Raw genomic sequence first — 13,509 nt, forward strand, 5'->3', positions numbered from 1 at the left:
GACAGATCTCTCCTAATGGTGTGTCCAAAGCAACAGATTCAGACAATGTTCTGTTGTGATCCATAAGGTCTTCATCGGCTAATTTTTGGAAGTAGATGACCAGGTCTTCCTTCCTACTCTACCTTACTCTGGAGGATCTGCTAAAACCTGTCCACAATAGGTGACCCTGCTGGTATTTGAAATACCTGTGGCACAGCTTCTGGCATCATGGCAACATGCAAACCACCACAGCAGGTGGTAGTTTGGAGGAAATTTGTCACACTAAATTTCTAGTATTAGATGATTATGTGTGTTCCATGTCAATGACTTCAGTTTCCATATTAAGCATTGGAAAAAATACAGGAAATTAAAACCAGAGAAAACAGAAGAAAGAAAAGAATGATCAGAGCAAAAATTAACAAAGTAAAAAAAAGAAAAACATTAGGGCAATTAATAAAACAAAAAAGCCTGGATGAATAAAATTGCAAACCTTTAAATTGATCATGAAAAAAAGAGAAAAGACACAAATTACCAATGTCAACAGATGTTAAAAGGATAATAAAGGGATATTATGAACAATGTTATACCAATAAACTTGACAACTTAGATGAATTGTCAAATTGCTTGGGAGCTACAGCCTACCAAGCCTCAATCAATGAAGAGTAGATAACAGGGGTAAGTTGAATTTACGGTTAAAAAAAATTTCACAAAAGGAAAGGCCCAAGTACAGCTACCTTCAATGGCGAATTCTACCAAAGATTTAAGAGAGAAAAAATTATAACTCTAAATAGACTTGTCCAAAAATAGAAGGGGTGGAAATATTTGCCTTTTCATTCTATGAAGCTTGCAATCTCCTGTTCCCAAAACCAAAGGAAGACATTAGAAATACTCTTATCACTACTATTCAATATTTTACTGACGTTTTGGTCAGTGAAATAACCCAAAAAGAAGAAATAAAAAGCATCTGGATTGGAAAAGAAGTAGAAAGGTTTTTATCTGCAGTTGCCATGATGTCTTCATAGAAAATCCAAAGGATTACTAGAATTAATAAGTGGATTTAGCAAGCTTACAAGATATGATGAGATCAATAACCACAAAAAATCAATTTATTTTCATATACTTACAATGAACTACCAGATATTGAAATAAGAAAAACAATATTGTGTCCACTGGCATAAAAATATGAAATATTTAGGAATAAATCTGAAAAAAATGTGTGAAAGATCTTTACATCCAGAACTAGAAAATATTGCTGAGAAACATTAAAGAATACTTAATATGTGAAGTGACATAATGTGTTCATGGGTCTGAAGACTCAAAAATCGTAAGTCAATTTTCCCAAAACGAATTCTACAGATTCAATGCAATCCTCATAAAAATTCCTTTTTTTTTTTTTTTTAGTAATCATCAAGATTATTCAAATGGTATTATAGAAATGAAAAGGGCCGCAAACAGCCTTTCGAAAGAAATAAACAAATTTGGAAAGTTAACACTAGTTTTTTTAATGTCAAGACATTAAAAAACTTGAGTTATCAATGCACGGTAGTGTTGGTGTCAAGGTAAAGTTCATCAGAACACGTTAGAGAGTCCCAAAAGAGACCCAAACATCAACAGACAACTGATATTTTACTACGCTAAGGCCATTTAGTAGAGAAGAATACTATTTTCAAAATAAGGTGTTGCAACAATGGAATACCAAAATTCAAACTGATAAAGCTTAAAAATAAATAAATAAATAAATAAATTTTTTTTTTTTTTTTTTTTTTTTACTCCATTACTCTCATCACATGCAAAATTTAACTTAATGTGAAACATAGACCTAAATGCAAACTGTAAGACTTCTGGAAGGAAACATAAAGTGAAATCTTACTACCTTGAGTTAGGCAAAGATTTCTTCCATATGACATCAAATAAAACAAAAACCTTAGAAAAAACAGTTCATAAAAGAAGAAAATTTGTAAGTTGTAATTCATCAAAATTAAAAACCTCTGTTCTTCTAAAGGTAATGTTACAAGAATGAAAAGACAAGTCAGAGACTGATAAAATATTTTAAACCATGTATCTAATAAAGGAGTTTTATTGAGTATACATAAAACCTTTGAAAACTTAATAAGAACAACAGAGCTTAAAAAAAATTGGCAAAAGATTTTAACTGACACTTCAACAAAGAAGATAATTAAATAGCAAATAATAACATGAAAAAATGCTTAACACCAAGTTATTAATATAATACAAATGAAAGCCATTTTAAGGTAAGTGTGTGTATCTTTATAATGTTCAGAATAAAACAACTTTCTAAATGTTGGGGAACTTTCATACACCTCTGATGTAATGTAAAATGGTACAACCAGTTTGATATATACAGTGTTGTACTTCCTTATAAAGTTAACTGTATACCTACCATGTGAGCCAACCACTCCACTCCTAAGTATTTACCCTAAGGAAATGAAAGCATATATTCACATAAACACTTCTATACAAATGTTCATGAAAGCTTTATTTAAAATAGCCCAAACCTGGAAATATCATTCAATAAAAGGTGAACAGATATACAGATAACGGTATATCCATATAATAAGATACTTCTCTGCTATAAATTGGATAAAGTATTGAAACCACATGAAAGGATCTTAAAGCAACTTTGAGTAAATGATAAACCCAAAAACATATGAGACTTCATTTATATAATTTCCAATTTGTTGTGTCAATTTACCTAATCTATGCTGCCCAGTTGTTTGGTCAAACAATAGTGTAACTGCTATTTTAAAGTGGTTACAGTGATTAAATCAGTTGGCCTCATTAATGCAGATTACCTTCCATAATGTCGGTGGGACTCAATCAATCAGATGAAGTTCTTAAGAGCAAAAAGGGAGCTTCTCTGCAGTGTGTTCTGTCACCAGACTATAAATAGACCTTTAGCCAGAACACTCTTACTCTTTACTCTTTCTGTTGCCTGATCTACAGATGCTGGGATACAAGCCAGCAGGTCTCCAGCATGTCACCTGATTTGCAGGTTTTGAACTTGCCAGACTCCCACAATTACATAAACCAGTTTCTTAAAATAATACTTTCCCTCTCTCTCTCTCTCTTATTCTCTGTGTGTGTACTATTTCTGTAGAGAACCCTGACTAAGATATAACCATAAAAAAATATTTATCAAATCTATAAGGAACAGAGCCCTTGTGGTGCAGTGGTTAAGAGTTTGGCTGCTAACCAAAAGGTCAGCTGTTCAAATACACCAGCCACTCCCTGGAAATTCTATGGGGCAGTTCTACCCTGTCCTACAGGATCGCTATGAGTTGGAATCAACTCCACAGCAATGCAATAAGGACCTGAAGCAGATAGTGTTTGCTCAGGAGTGGTAGGGATAATGGGATAGGCCAGGGAGGATGGATTCCAAAAAGGCATAAAGAAATTTCTGAGGGTGATGGCTATGTTCACTCTATGGTTTGTGATTTCACAGGTGTATACATATGGGTCAAAATTTATCAAGTTATATATTTTAAATAAGTGCATTTTTTTGTTTCAATTATACCTTCATAATGCTGTTATTAAAAAGTTGTAAACAGCATTAACACTAAATAAAAGGTGCTTATCGTCAGTCTGCATAAAAACCTCAAGATTTAAAGACATGTGAACTAAAAGAAGCCCATTTAAACATAAAGTAACAAATAATTTATAAGAAAATGAAGCATCATGCAAAGGTAAGAAAGCTGGAGTGGTTATGTTGTATCAAACAAAATAGACTTCGAAAGCAGTAATGTTATTGTAGATAAAGACGGCCATCAAATTATAGGTAAGGAATAAATGGTGAACACTAATATAATAAAAAGATCTATGCATCAAAAATCCTGAAAATCCAAACTGTGTTTAGGTAATAATAGAGTTTCAAAATGAAGGAAACAAAATAAAAACAGACAAAACTGAAAGAAGAAATAGACACACCTGCAATTATGTTTAGAGATTTCAATACTCCTTCTCCAATAATTGATAGAACATGTGAGCAGGAAATCAGTAAGGAAATAAAAGACTTCTAAAATATTATCAAGCAACTTGACTTAAAGTATACACCAAGAATATATATTATTTTCAAGTGCATGTGCTGGGCCCTTAAACAAATCTGAACAAGCTTCAAACGACTGACATCAGAGTACGTTCTCCAAAAACAGCGTAATTATATTACAAATTAATAACAAAAGATAGACAGTAAATAAAATATTTGCAACTTAAACAATACATTTTGAATAAACCATTTTAATAAACCATGGATAAAACAAAAATCACATAGAATATTAGAAATTATATTAATTGTGTGATATAAAATGGAAAATATCAAAATATGTAGGGTGCATTTAAAACAATGCTTAGGAAGACACTTTTGAATTCATTAATTATATTTTAAAAAAAGTTTTTAATACCAATGATCAAAGATTCTACCATAGATATCTAGAAACTGAGGGATAAATTAACCCAAATTATGGAGGAAGGGAAACAAAAATATGAGAACAAAATATCAATGATATGGGAACTGAATAAAGAATAGAAATAAAACAATTAAAATAAATGTTAGATCTTTGAAAAGATCCATAAAATTATTAGTCCTGTAGCTAGAAAAATCATGAGAAAGGAAAAGCAAAATTTACCAGTATCAGGAATGAAGGATAAAACATCAGTACAGATCCCAAGACATTCAAAACTAATGAACATTTGTTTACCTTTAAAATTTGACAACTTTACACAAAAAATTACCAAAACAAATGCAAGAATGAAGAGAAAACATGAATATATTTGTTTTTATTCTAAAAATAAATTTGTGATTAAAAATCATCCTGCAGTGAAATAGCCAGGGACAGAAGGATTCAGTGGTGAATTCCATTAGTCATTAAAGAAAAATATTCCAGCCCTACACAGAATCTTTTAGATAGTAGAGGAGAAGGAAACATTCCCTAGCTCATTTTAAGGGCCAACACTATTCTGCTAACAAAATGTAAAACAGACACATACGCAAGACACAACAGGCTGATTCCTCATGTACATAGACACAAATATTCAGAACAAATAATTATCAAATTAAATCCAGCAATATGTGCAAAATATAATACATCACAACCAAGGTGGTTTATCACTAGAAGGTAATGCTGTCTCGGGATTACAAAATCAACCAAAGTAATTGACTCTATTAACAAAGTAAAGAAGAAAATTCACATGATCATATTAATAATTACAGAAAAAGCATTTGGAAGCAATTTTAATGTCCATCCGTGATAAAAATAAATACTCCCATAAAACTGGGAATAAAAAGAACCTTGTTTAAAGTCATTATGGGTGTTGCGATGGTTAGAGTTTGTGTCAAGTTGGCTGGGCCATGTTTTTCAGTGGTTTGACCCTGGTATAATGATGTATTTTGGCACTTATGTAATGATGCAATTTGGCAGTTATGAAACGATGTAGTTATTCTGTTGTGATATAATGTAATCACTTCCATGATGTGATTAGAGGCGATCAGCCAATCAGTTGTAAGGGGAGTTTCCCTGACTGTCTGCCCTGCATCCAATATATATGGACCTTCTGGCAAAGCTCTTTGGCTTTTGCTCATCCAACTCATCATCATCTGACCTCCAGTTCTTGGGACTTGAGCCAGTGGCCAGCCATATCGCTTGGCATCTTGAGATTCGTTGTTCTCCACAACCTGTGGGCCAGCATCCTAGCATCTGACCTACAAACCTTAGATTCATCAGCCCTGCTGCTATGTGAGTCAGGAGAAGCCTCCAGCCTTAACCTGACCTATGGACTTGGGAATCTCCACTCCCTACAACAGATGAGTCATTTCCTTGAGATAAATCGTTCTCTCTCTCTCTCAATCTATCTATATACATACACTTCACTGATTTTGCATCTCTAGAGGACCCAGCCCAAAACGTATGGTACTTGGAGTGGTTCTAGAGAAACAAAATTGGAAGGATGAGTTTTCTAAATTGGTTCTAAAGTCTGGTTAGTGTTTAAGATATTGATGACTTTGCTACCAGTAGTAAAGATGGCATTACTAATCCATAGCATGAGGTGGCAATAGAAATACAGAAAATACCACCACCACTAGATCAAGTATGGGTGAGAGATGATCACATGCTTGATACTTTTCTACAATTTTGTCCGAATGAGAAGTATAAGGAAGCTAGTTGGTTGGTCCTACTTTCACTAGACAAAGTAGTGAAAGAAAGAGATGAGCTTAGGGTTTCAAGCACCATATAAACTACCTCTAAGTTGCCACTTGAGCCCTGAAAGAAAGGCTTATTTCCTGTAATAACACAGCTGATATTGCAGGAAACCTAACCCACAGTCTTATTGTAAGAGTGGCTGATTTTCGACACCAATTGAGTTTCCAGCCTCTAATAGTGCCTGAAATTAAAGTGAGGGCATTGATCAGGAAGAAATGGAATTCTGAAACTTGGGATGGGGATATATGGGCAGATAATCAGGGAGCTGAGGACACTGAGCCCCTAAATTCCATTGAATCACTGCTGCCCACAGAACCAGCCTCTCACTCCCATATGAAGAGATTACTCCATGTTTGTCTGCTAAGCCATCTTCCCCAGTAAAACCATTATCCCCTCTACCCCCATCTGATGAGATTAAACTGACTGTGTCTAAAGAACCTTTATATGAGATATCCCCTGGGGCTGCATCTGAGTCGTTGCCTGGGGTATCACCTGAGGTAAATGCCTTACAAGACATTGCTGAATGTTTGCAAAACACATCCCCACCACCCATTTTTGCTTCTGCACCTATAACTAGACTTAAGTCCCAGCAAGCCCCAAAAGCTGAAGACAAAGTGGGGCCTAGGAACAGGTATGCTACACTCCAAAAGAACTGCTTTTCTAATATGAACACACAGAAACCTGGGAAATACGTGTGGGCATGACTATTTAGGGTGTGGGATAAAGGTGCAAGGAGGATAAAGTTGGATCAGTCTGAATTAGTAGACCTGGTCCCACTAAGCACAGGTTCTTCAGTCAATGATTCAGCTTCAGAGGTTAAGAAAGGATCTACTAATTTATTTGGCTGGGCCACTGAAGCATGGATTACACAGTGGCCTATGCTAAACCAAGGTGAAGCACCAGACATTGGTATACTGAAGAAGGTATCAAAAGGGTCAGGGAAATTGGCATGTTAGAGTGAATTTATTAACTTAGACTCACAGATCCACACACAGAGTGTCCAGAGGCCATACTTTCACCACAACAGTGAGGAACAATTTTGTGAAGGGAACCCCAGTATCCTTGAAGACTGCTGTGATTGCTACCCTACGTAAGTCAGATTTGACAGTGGGAGCTCCCCTAACTGAATTAAGACACCTAACTACAATGGGTCTGACTGGACCATGTGGTGGTAGGGGCCAAGTGGTGGTACTCAATCGACAAAGATGAGGTGGGTATTGTAATAGAAAGTAGACTCAACACAATAATCAGTATATTATGACTTGTATGGACTTATGGTAGTGGCTACTTAGTCACGGTGTCTCTAGGAGTGAAAAAGATGGGAAATCTACTAAATAATTACTTGGTCTGTACAAACAAAGAGTTTTAGGTCAAGTGAATGAAAGGCTAACTCGAATGGCCAGAATAGATAGTAAGGGCCCCTCAATCAATTCCCAGATTTGAGAAAGTTTACAGACCCACAACCCCTTGAATGAAGGGGAGGCTGGGCCTCCTTGAGGAAGGACCCACTACACAGAGCAAAAATTTATACAGGTATTCTTTCTCCTAGCCGTCCCCAAAAGGAGAGTAACTGTTCATTGGGGAAAAGGAAATATTCAGACTTTTCAGGGATTGTTGCATAGTGGCTCTGAAGTAACAATAATTCCAGGAGACACAAAACATCACTGTGGCCCTCTAGTCAGAGTAGGGGTATATGAAGGTCAGGTTACTAATAGAGTCTTAGTTTAGTTTCGTCTCACAGGGGATCCAGTGAGTGTCCAAACCCATCCTGTATTGAGTTCCCCAGTTCCAGAATGCATAATTGGAATACATATACTCAGCAACTGGCAGAACCCCACACTGAATCCAAGACAAGTGGAGTAAGGTAGGAAAAACTACTATTGTGGTAGGAAAACTCTAATGGAAGCCATTAGAACTGTCCTTACCTAGCAAAATAGTGAACCAAAAGCAATGTCACGTTCTTGGAGGGATTGCAGAGGTTACTGCCACCATCAAGATTTTGAGGAACGCAGAGGTAGTGATTCCCACCACATCCCCATTCAACTCGCCTATTTGGCCTGTTGAAAAAACAGATGGATCTTGGAGAATGAGAGTGCATTATCATAAACTTAACCAGGTGGTGACTCCAGTTGTAGCTGCTGTTCGAGATACAGTTTCATTCCTTGAGAAAATTAATACAGTTTCTGGTAACTGGTATGCAGCTATTGAGCTGGCCAATGACTTTTTCTCAATTTTCATTTCAAAGGAACACCAGAAGCAGCCACTTACCCTTCAGCTGGCAAGGCCTGCAATACACCTTCACTGTCCTATTTCAGAGGTAAAGCACCTTTCCAGCCCTATGCTATAACTTAATACACAGGGTACTTGATTGTCTTTTCCTGCCACAGACCTCACACCAGTCCATTACATTGATGATAATAATGCTGATTAGACCTAATAAAGGAAGAAGTGTCAATGACCCTGGACTTATTGGTAAAACGTTTGCATGCTAGAGGGTGGGAAATCATCTGAAAATAATTCAGGCACCTTCCACCTCAGTGAAATTTCTAAGAGTCTAGTGGTGTGGGTCATTTCAACATAATCCTTCTAAAGTGAAGAATAAGTTATTACATGTGGCCTCTACCACAACTAAAAAGGAGGTACAACACCTGGTGGGCCTCCTGGGATTTTGGAGACAACATGTGCCTCACATTTGGGTGTGCTGAACCCGTCTATCAAGTGACCTGAAAAGCTACTATTTTTGAGTGGAGTCCAGAACAACAGGAATTTCTGAAACAGTTGCAGGCTGCCATGCAAGCTGCCTTGCCAGTTGTGCCGTATGATCCAGCTGATTCAATGGTGCTTGAAGTGTCAGTCACAGAAACAGATGCTGTGTGGAGTCTTTAGCTGACACCTATTGGTGAATCACAATGCAGGCGTTAAGATTTGGATAAAAGTCCTATCATCCTCTGCAGAAAATTACTGTCCTTTTGAGAAACAGCTTTTGGCCTGTTACTGGACCTTAGTAGAGCATGAACGCTTAGCCATGAGCTGTCAAGTCACCATATGGTCTGAGCTGCCCATCATGAACAGGTTGAGGTCTGACCCACAGAGCCATAAAGTTGGATACGCACAGCAGCACTCCATCATTAAATGGAGGTGGTGTATATAAGATCAGGCTTGAGCAGGACACAAGTAAGTTGGCACAAGTAAGTTGCATGAGAAAGTGCCCCAGATGCCCATGGTATCAACTCCTGTCACATTACCTGCCCTCTCCCAGTCTGTACCTATGGCTTCATGGGGAATTCCTTTTGATCAATTGACTGAGGAAGAGAAAACTTGGACTTGGTTTACAGATGTTCTGTGAAATATGCAGGCACTATTCAAAAGTGGACAACGGCAGTGCTACAGCCCCTTTCTGAGGCCTCCCTGAAGGACAATGGTGAAGGGAAATCCCCCCAAAGGACAGAACACTGAGCAGTGCACGTGGTTGTTCACCTTGTGTGGAAGAAGAAATGGCCAGGTGTGCGATTGTATGCTGATTCATATGCTGTTGCTAATGGTTTGGCTGGATGGTCAGGGACTTGGAAGGAACTTGATTGGAAAATTAGAGACAAGGAGATGTAGGGTAGAGGTATGTGGATAGACTTCTCTGAATGGGCTTAAGAAGTGAAGATGTTTGTGCCTCATATGAATGCTCACCAAAGGGGGACCTCAGGAAAGGAGGATTTTAACAATCAAGAGGATAGGATCACACATTCTGTGGAAACCAGTCATTCTCTTTTCCCAGCCACTTCCATCATTGCCCAATGGGCCCGTGAACAAAGTGGCCACGGTGGCAGGGATGGAGGTTATTCATGAGCTCAGCGACATGAATTTCCACACACAATGGCCGGCTTAGCTGCAGCTCTGCTGAGTGCCCAGTCTGCCAGCAGAGAAGACCAAAACTGAGTCCATGATACGGCACCATTCCTCAAGGTGATCAGCCAGCAACCTGCTGGCAAGTCGATCACACTGAATTACTTCCATCATGGAAAAGGCAGCATTTCTTTCTTACTGGAATAGACACTTATTCTGAATATGGATTTGCCTTCCGTGCACACAATGCTTCTGCAAAACTTTTATCTGTGGGCTTACAAAATGCCTTATCTACTGTCATGATAACCCATACAGCATCACTTTGGATCAAGTGACTCACATCACGGGAAATGAAGCACAGCAGTGGGCCCATGCTCATAGAATTCACTGGTCTTCCCATGTTCCCCATCATCCTGAAGAAGCTGGCTTGATAGAACAGTGGGATGGCCACAGTTATGGCACCAGATAGATGGCAACACCTTGCAGTGTTGGGGCAATGTTCTCCAGGAGTCTGTAAATGTTCTAAATCAAGGTCAGTATATGATGCTGTTTATCCCATAGCCAGGGTCTATGGGTCCAGGAATCAAGGGGTGGAAATGGAAGTGGCACCACTCAACATTACCCCCACTGACCCACTTGGAAAATTTTTGCTTCCTTTCTCTGTGACCCTATGCTCTGTGGGTGTAGAGGTCTTTGTTCCAAAGGAGAGAATGGTCGCACCGGGAGACACAGCACTGATTCCATTGAATTGGAAGTTAAGAATGCCACCCGGCCACTTTATTTTCCTTATGCCTCTGTATCAACAAGTGTGTATTGGCTGGTGTGATTGAACCTGAATACCAAGTAAAAATCAGATTGATATTACATAATAGAGGTAAAGAAGAGTATGTCTAGGATATTGGAAATCCCTGAGGACATCTCTTAGTACTACCGTGCCCGGTGATTAAAGTCAAAGGCAATCTACATCAAGCCAATTCTGGCATAACTACTAATGGCCCAGGCCCTTAGGAACAAAGGTTTGGGTCACCCCACTGGGAAATGAACCACAGTCTTTTACAGAGGGCAAAAGGAATGTGGAATGGGTGGAGGGAGAAGGTAGTTCTTAATACCATTATGACCACATGAGTAGTTGTAGAAATGAGGACTGTAATTGTTATGAGTATGACTTCCCTGCATGTGGAAACCCTGGTGGTGTAGTGGTTAAGTGCTACGGCTGCTAACCAAAGGGTCGGCAGTTGGAATCCACCAGGTGCTCCTTGGAAACTCTATGGGGCAGTTCTACTCTGTCCTATAGGGTAGCAATGAGTCAGAATTGACTTGACTGTACTGGGTTTTTTTTTTTTTTTTTTATGTGTATCAAATTTTTTGTTTTCTTCACTCTAAAATATAAGATGTAAATGAGTTTAGTGTGTTTTCAGTTGTACACATTAGTTGTATCACGTATGACTTTGTAATTGTCTTATTTAGAGATCTTAAATGGTTTAAAAGATGTCTACAGGTGCCAAGTTGATAAGGGGTGAACTGTGATGGCTAAGATTATGTGTCAGCTCGGCTGGGCCTTGTTTCTCAGTGGTTTGGCCATTATGTAATGATGTAGTTATTCCCCATTTTGTCATATAACGTAGTCATCTCTATAATGTGATCTGATTTGATCAGCCAATCAAATGTAAGCAGAGTTTTCTCAGGTTGTGCTCTGCGTCCATTATGTATGGACATTCTGGAAAATCTCACTGGCATTTGCTTGTTCTGGATCCTGCATGAGGCACATCATCATCTGACTTCTGGTTCTTGGGACTTGGGCCAGCAGCCAGCCATGCTGCCTGCCAATCTTGAGATTTGTAGGCCTCTGCAGTCTGTGTGCATGCAGCATACCGTCTTACCTGCCAATCTTGGATATATATATATATATATGTTTATATGTGTATGTATATAAATACCCAAATACATATATATAAATATACATATATTTTTATAGGTTTTTTTTATTAACTTTTATTGAGCTTCAAGTGAATGTTTACAAATCAAGTCTGACTGTCACATATAAGTTTATGTACACCTTACTCCGTACTCCCACTTGCTCTCCCCCTAATGAGTCAGCCCTTCCAGTCTCTCCTTTCGTGACAATTTTGCCAGCTTCCAACTCTCTGTATCCTCCCATCCCCCCTCCAGACAGGAGATGCTAACACAGTCTCAAGTGTCTACCTGATATAATTAGCTCACTCTTCATCAGCATCTCTCTCCCACCCGCTGACCAGTCCCTTTCATGTCTGATGAGTTGTCTTCGGGAATGGTTCCTGTCCTGGGCCAACAGAAGGTTTGGGGACCATGACCACCAGGATTCCTCTAGTCTCAGTCAGACCATTAAGTATGGTCTTTTTATGAGAATTTGGGGTCTGCATCCCACTGATCTCCTGCTCCCTCAGGGGTTCTCTGCTGTGCTCCCTGTCAGGGCAGTCATCGATTGTGGCCGGGCACCAACAAGTTCTTCTGGTCTCAGGATGATGTAGGTCTCTGGTTCATGTGGCCCTTTCTGTATCTTGGGCTCTTAGTTATCGTGTGACCTTGGTGTTCTTCATTCTCCTTTGCTCCAGGTGGGTTGAGACCAATTGATGCATCTTAGATGGCCACTTGTTAGCATTTAAGACCCCAGACACCACATTTCAAAGTGGGATGCAGAATGTTTTCATAATAGAATTATTTTGCCAACTGACTTAGATGTCCCCTTAAACCATGGTCCCCAAACCCCCGCCCTTGCTCTGCTGACCTTTGAAGCATTCAGTTTATCCCGGAAACTCCTTTGCTTTTGGTCCTGTCCAGTTGAGCTGACCTTCCATGTATTGAGTATTGTCCTTCCCTTCACCTAAAGCAGTTCTTATCTACTAACTAATCAGTAAAAAACCCTCTCCCACCCTCCCTCCCTCCCCCCATCGTAACCACAAAAGTATGTATTCTTCTCAGTTTATACTATTTCTCAAGATCTAATAATAGTGGTCTTATACAATATTTGTCCTTTTGCCTCTGACTAATTTCACTCAGCATAATGCCTTCCAGGTTCCTCCATGTTATGAAATGTTTCACAGATTCGTCACTGTTCTTTATTGATGGTAGTATTCCATTGTCTGAATATACCACAATTTATTTACCCATTCATCCGTTGATGGACACCTTGGTTGCTTCCAGCTTTTTGCTATTGTAAACAGAGCTGCAATAAACATGGGTGTGCATATATCTGTTTGTGTGAAGGCTCTTATTTCTCTAGGGTATATTCCGAGGAGTGGGATTTCTGGGTTGTATGGTAGTTCTATTTCTAACGGTTTAAGATAATGCCAGATGGGTTTCCAAAGTGGTTGTACCATTTTACATTCCCACCAGCAGTGTACAAGAGTTCTAATCTCTCCGCAGTCTCTTCAACATTTATTATTTTGTGTTTTTTGGATTAATGTCAGCCTTGTTGGAGTGAGAGGGAATCTCATCGTAG

The 13,509-nt window shown here is 38.7% G+C and overlaps 1 protein-coding gene across 1 annotated transcript in view; it reads right to left on the minus strand.

Moving 5' to 3' along the window:
* LOC100654789 (complement factor H-related protein 3-like) overlaps positions 1–13,509 on the minus strand; it is a 54,355-nt gene that overhangs the window by 23,626 nt on the left and 17,220 nt on the right. The gene's annotated exons all lie outside the window — the stretch shown is intronic.

The sequence above is a fragment of the Loxodonta africana genome, chromosome 25 (assembly GCF_030014295.1).
Source record: "Loxodonta africana isolate mLoxAfr1 chromosome 25, mLoxAfr1.hap2, whole genome shotgun sequence".
Taxonomy (NCBI): Eukaryota; Metazoa; Chordata; class Mammalia; order Proboscidea; family Elephantidae; genus Loxodonta; species Loxodonta africana.